This window comes from Citrus sinensis, chromosome 7 (genome assembly GCF_022201045.2).
Source record: "Citrus sinensis cultivar Valencia sweet orange chromosome 7, DVS_A1.0, whole genome shotgun sequence".
Taxonomy (NCBI): domain Eukaryota; kingdom Viridiplantae; phylum Streptophyta; class Magnoliopsida; order Sapindales; family Rutaceae; genus Citrus; species Citrus sinensis.
In genome coordinates this window covers 20,387,532-20,394,458 of record NC_068562.1, presented here as the reverse complement: position 1 = coordinate 20,394,458, position 6,927 = coordinate 20,387,532, and positions in this window count along the sequence as shown.

Genomic DNA, 6,927 nt, shown 5'->3' with positions numbered 1-6,927 from the left:
TCTTAAAAGTGGATATCACCAAATTAAGATTAGAGAGGGAGATGAGTGGAAACCTGCTTTTAAAACAAAATATGGTTTACATGAGTTATTAGTGACGCCATTTGGGTTACTAATGCACCCAACACTTTTATGAGGCTAATGAACCATGTTTTGGCGTGCTTTTATCGGTAAGTTTCTAGTTGTCTATTTTGATAATATTTTGATCTATAGTAAAAGTCTAGATGAACAAATTGAACATTTGCAAAATGTATTGACTATTTTAAGGAAGGAAAAGTTGTATGCTAATTTGAAGAAATGTTCTTTTTGTGCAAATCAAATTGTTTTTCTTGGTTATGTTGTAAGTGCTAAAGGAATTGAGGTTGATGAAGAGAAGGTAAAGGCTATTAAGGAGTGGCCTACACCTGAAAGTGTAAGTGAGGTAAGAAGTTTTCAAGGTTTGGCTAGTTTTTATAGAAGATTTGTGAAAGATTTTAGCACCCTTCTGCACCATTAACTGAAATTGCGAAGAAACATGTGGGATTTAAGTGGGGTAGTAAACAAGAAAGGGCATTTAATCTAATCAAGGAGAAATTGGTTTCTGCACCATTACTTGCTTTACCTGATTTTTCTAAAGCTTTTGAAATTCAGTGTAATGCTTCAAGTATAGGTATTGGAGCTGTTTTTATGCAAGAATGGCGTCCAATTGCTTATTTTAGTGAGAAATTGAGTGGAGCAGCCCTAAATTGTCCTATCTATGACAAAGAAATGTATGCATTGGTGAAAGCATTGGAAATTTGGCAACATGATCTTCTACCTAAAGAGTTTATTATACACCCTGATCATGAGTCATTGAAGCATTTGAAAGGGCAAGATAAGTTACATAAGAGACATGCCAAATGAGTTGAATTTACTGAACCATTTCCTTATGTAATCAAATACAAACAAGGTAAGAAGAGTGTGGTGGCTGATGCACTTATCTCTACATTAAATACAAAGTTGTTAGGATTTGAGTACATTAAAGAATTATATGTTAATGATCCTGATTTTGCTAACGTGTTTAATGCTTATGAGAAAGTTGCATTTGGTAAGTTCTATAGGCATGATGGGTTCTTATTTGTAGAGAATAAATTTGTGTGCCTCATAGTTCTTTGCGTGAATTACTTGTGCGTGAAGCTCGTGAGGGAGGTTTAATGAGACATTTTGGCATTGTAAAGTCTTTAGATGTTTTAAAAAAAAACACTTCTTTTGGTCACATATAAAACGTGATGTTGAAAGAATATGTGATAAATATATCACTTGTAAACATCCTAAGTCTAGAGTTTTACCCCATGGATTTTATAACCCTTTACCCATACCTGGCGAACCTTGGGTTGATATTTCTATGGACTTTGTTTCAGGTTTACCTAGGTCAAAAAGGGGAAATGATTCTATTTTTATTGTTGTTGTTGACGGTTTTCAAAGATGGCACATTTCATTCCATGTCACAAAACTGATGATGCAACAAACATAACAAATTTATTTTTCAAGGAAATAGCTAGATTACATGGAGTACCAAGGAGCATAGTTTTAGATCGAGATGTTAAGTTCTAGAGCTACTTTTGGAAAACTTTATGGGGTAAGTTAGGTACTAAACTTTTGTTTTCTACTACTTGCCATCCACAAACTTTACGGGGTAAGTTATTACCGTTACCTATTGATAAGCGTGCTAGTTTGGATGGTAAAAAGAAAGCTGAATTTGTTAAGCAATTGCATGAGAAAGTGCAGCAACACAGAAAAGAGGATTGAACAATATACTACTCAAGCCAACAAAAGACGTAAGCAAGTAGTTTTTCAACCTAGAGATTGGGTTTGGGTGCACATGAGAAATGAGAGGTTCCCAGTACAAAGACGTTCCAAGTTACTTCTAAGGGCAGATGATCCATTTCAACTGGTTGCACAGATAAATGACAATGCCTACAAATTGTATCTTCCTAGTGAGTATAATGCGAGTGCTACTTTTAATGTTTTTTATCTTTCTCTTTTCGATGTAGGTGAAGATTCAATAACGAATCCTTTTGAGGAGAGGGGGAATGATGAGAACTATCAAGGGAATACTGTTAAAACTTCAACTGATCATTTGCACATTCATGAAGGCCCAGTTATAAGAGCTAGAGCCAAAAAAATGCAAGCTGCTTTAAATGAATTAACTGAAAAAATATGGATTGAAAATGCAATTCAAGATCCATGACATCATGAATGGGATTAGAGATAAGACAAGGCATTGTGGGCATTATTCAAACTATTGGGTAGCCAAATACACAATTTGGATCAAATGCAAAAAAGACAAATTCGGAATAAAACTGGTAGTGATTGAACCAGAAGTAATGTGCAAGCTATACACCGTTGGAAAGATAATTAAGTTAACTTTCCAATGCAATTTACACAGCTGGATTTGAAGTTCTCTAAAAAGAGTTATAACAAATTTATTACAGCTTGTTTAGACTTGAGATTTCCAACGACTCATTTGTTTACTCAACTTCATTTGTTTGTTTTATTTCAAGTTTTTTAATGTGTAAGGTAAATCTACCATCAATGATGGTGAGCTAACATTAAGTTTGTCAATGACGGCATTAATTATGGTAGACTAGCATTAAGTTTGTCAATAATAGCATTAATTATAGTAGGTTAGCATTAAGTTTGTCGATAACTAGCATTACTAATGGTGGGTTGGTGAAGAATTTTGAAGCATCCTTTTACAAACCATTTTCATTTGTATTTTTAAGATATTGGGTTTCTATTAGCCTATTTAAACTCAATAACATTTCTATGTAAGACAATTAGAGATTAATGTTATTTTGAATTTGAAAGATCATTCTTTCTTTGGTACTTTTGAGAACTAGTAAACTTATTAAGAATTTACATTCTTGTTGCGTTCCAAAATAGACTTATCACTCACCTTTTTATCTAAATCTTGAGTATGGCATCCATATCATTCTCCATACCTCGGGTTCTTGTTTTCTTAAACATTGGGTCAAAGTTTTTGTTTCATTTAAATATGTTTAGAACTTTCTTGGGAAGTTGAGTGTGGGTTGAATTCAAAGTTTCATTATGGGGTTCGCATCAGCCAACTTATAGAAGCAATCTTGAGGAGACAAAGGAACTTTAAAAGTAGGTGAGTGTGCTTATAGAGAAGGGGTTTGTGCGTGAAAGCGTGAGTCTTTGTGTGGTTCTAGCATTGCTTGTGCCTAAAAAGGATGGGTCATGGAGGATGTGTGTTGATTGCCGCACCATCAACTATGTTATTGTAATATATAGACATCCAAATCCTACATTAGATGATATGCTTGATGAATTATATAGTACTTGTGGCTTCTTTTCAAAATTGATCTTAAATGTATCATCGTATTAGGATGAGAGAATGTGATGAATCGAAAATTATTTTTAAAACAAAATGTCATTTAGAAAAGGTTAGTTACGTTGTTTGGATTAATAGATGCACCTAATATTTTTATGAGATTAATTAATCACGTTTTGCATGCTATAATACAAAAGAACTTGAAAACATGGGAAGAATGTTTGTCACATGTAGATTCGCAACTAAGTTCTCACCTTTTGAAATTGTGTATGGTTTCAATTCATTAACTCTTTTGGATTTAACCTGTTTACTTATGGGTTAGCAAATTAATTTAGATGGAAAGAAAAAAGCTGGCTTTGTTAGGTATATCTATGGAAAGGCAAGGCAAAATATTGAGAAGGGAACTGAACAATATGCTAACCAAGCTAACAAGAGGTGCAAGAAAGTTGTATCAAACTTGGAGATTGGGTTTGGTTGCATATGAGGAAGGAACGGTTTCCTATTCAAAGGCATTCAAAACTACCTTTAAGGGGAGATAGACCACTTCAAGTGATTGAAAAGATCAATGACAATGCTTATAAGTTGGATTTTCTAGGTGAGTATAATCTAAGTGCAAGCTTTAATGTTGTTGATTTATCTCCTTTTGATGTAGGCAAAGATTTAAGGATAAATCCTTTTCAAGAGAGGGGGAATGATGAGAACTAAGTTGCTAAAGGTTCACGAGATCCGTTGAACATCCATAGAGGTCTAATCAAACTGATCTACCCAGATTGAGTGTTCAAGGTAGTCAATGTCATTCAAGCTTCTAAATTTGATTTGGAATGACTTGCACGAAGAATAAACAAAGCCTTGTCAAATTAGGAAAACAAACAGGCACAATATTTGTTTTATAATCTATTGTGGAAACAAGATCTTTTAATTCCTTTTTACTTTAAGATCTTTTATTTCCCTTTACTTTAAGATCAATAAGATCATTTATTTCCTTTTTACTTTAGGTTATATTTAGCAATAAGGAAAACCTTATTCCATTAGTAAAATTCAAATCTATAAACCCAAATAATTCTATTGGGAACTTCAAATCCAAGTTTATAATGATAGCGATAGCTTTTCTCTTAGGTATTTCAAAACATTTTAAAAAATTATCAAGATTTCATTTTGTGGTGTTATTTCTTGACTTATCACTTGAGTATGGCATCAACCTTTTGTTCCTTAAACCACTTGTTCTTATCTTTATAAATAAAGGGTCAAGTCTTTATTTCATGGTTGTTTAAATATAAATTAGAACGATCCTTGGCAAAAGGAGCGTCATTGAATGCAGGGTCTCACTTATCTTTGTGAGGTTCACATTAACAATAACAGTTAAGCAGGTCGATCATAATGGCTATACCAATAAACACTCTTTTGTACTTAATAAGAAATCAATTACTCTTATACCTTTATCCCTAAACCAAGTGATGATCAAGAGAGATTGAGGAAAGAGAGTGATATGAAAAAGATGAGTAAGAGTTCAAAACAAGAGAGGCTGAAACTAAAAATAGAGAAAAAAAAGTGGGAAAAAGAAAGTTTCAATTAGTGAAAAAAAAAAGAGAGAAACAAGCGAATTGATATGGAAAAGAGAGTTATATCAAAAGAACTTTAATTGATATGGTCGAACAAGTGCAATCTTTATCACCTTTACACTTGATGGAGAGATGAGATTTTTTGCAGGCACTTTTGAATGACTGGTTGTTTTTTATCAGATCCTTAAAAAACTCTTTTTGTTCTCAGAGTTTTTCCAAACAATTTACTGCCATTTGGTCTCAAAGTAGCACCTTCACTTTTTCAAAAAGCCATGATCAAAATCTTTGAGCCCATACTCCATCATGCACTTATCTACATAGATGATGTGCTCTTGTTTTCTAAAGACCATAACTCCCACCACGATCTACTTTCTCACTTTCTCAAGATAATAGAATCACATGGCATTATGCTTTCTGACAAAAAGAGTATCCTCGATTAGGATTCTGTAGAATTTCTTGGCATGGTCATTAAAGATGACCATTACCGCCCTGGTCCACACATAGCTCAAGAATTGGTCCATTTTCCTGATGAACACTTGTCCAGAATATAAATTCAGTAGTTTCTAGGCATTGTAAATTATCTTCGGGATTTTTTCCCTCATGTGTCAATCCACACCAGCCAGTTGTCAAAAATACTTAAGAGATTTGCCCCATCATGGGGACCCTCTCAGACTGCTGCAGTTCAACATCTAAAAAGGATTACTTAGCATCCTTTTCCATTAAAGATCCCCACTGAAGGACAGTGCATCCTCCAAACAGACGCAAGTGATGAGTACTGGGGAGCAAAACTTTTGGAAAAGCTTGATAGAAAAGAATCTTACTGTACTCATGCTAGTGGTCAGTTCAAAGAATAAAAAAACATTATCACGTAATCTACAAGGAGATTTTAGCCGTAAAATATGAAATTCAAAAATTTGAATTTTATCTCATTGGCCATAATTTTCTTGTCAGATTAAACAACTCATATTTTCCGAAAATTCTTGATTTCAAAAATAAAACACTTTCAGACAAACACCTTCTCTGTCTTAAGACATGATTTTCCAAATATGATTTTTCAGTCCAGCATATCAAGGGAGATCAAAATCTCATTCCTGATCTACTACCTAGACCTTCATCTTCAACCACTCTTACTCTCATCTCCTCCTCTGTTACAGTACCAGTGATCTTTATGAATTCCTCCTTGCCAAACTTAGCTCTTACAAGGAAATCTTTCCCTTGTAATCTCACGTTTTTCAGTCCCTATCAAATCCAAGACTTTACTAAGAAATTTATTTTCCGGTACTTCATGAACATATATCATACTCAATCATCTGATTTTTTTAGTTTTCACCCTGATCACCTTTTTCTCACAAGACTCACCATTGATCCCTCTAGAGATATCACAGAAGATGAATTGTGGTACATATGGTGTCTCACTGTTTTATATGCTATTAAGCTTGTCTTTCCTATACAGGCAATGTTCAGACACCTCACTAACCCCACCCAAGCTCATTCCTTGTTATGGACTCTCTTTGAATGATTCTCTCCTCTCTCTTCGTGGAGAAAACAACTCAACATCATCGTAAATCACCATCACCTCAATCTTCTCCCTGATCAACAAGGTGAACAATTCACCTCGATCTTCATTGTCCATTGTCCCTACTTTCAACATCCTGTCATTAAACTCTTCTGGATACAAGATCAAGCCTATGAGTGAAAAACCATCCCTCATAGTTTTCCCCTGACACATGACCCTAGCCTTATCTCTACTCTGAAAAACTACCTCATTAAATTAAACCATGTTCAGCCCACACCAATTGGCATTCAATATATGTCCCTAAATCCACACCATGAACTTATGGTCATTCCCACTGCTAAAATTCCCTCATCCAATAATTCTCCATCCACTGAAATATTAATTAAGGAAGAAAGACCAGATTATACCAACATTCTTTTCCAAGATTCCCAAAATCCTTGGGAAGAATTTACTTCAATCTTGCATCCTGCAGAAGCATCTGATGCAACCTTCAACCAGTTCAGTTCCACCAACAAATTCTCCAACTCGTCAATACTATG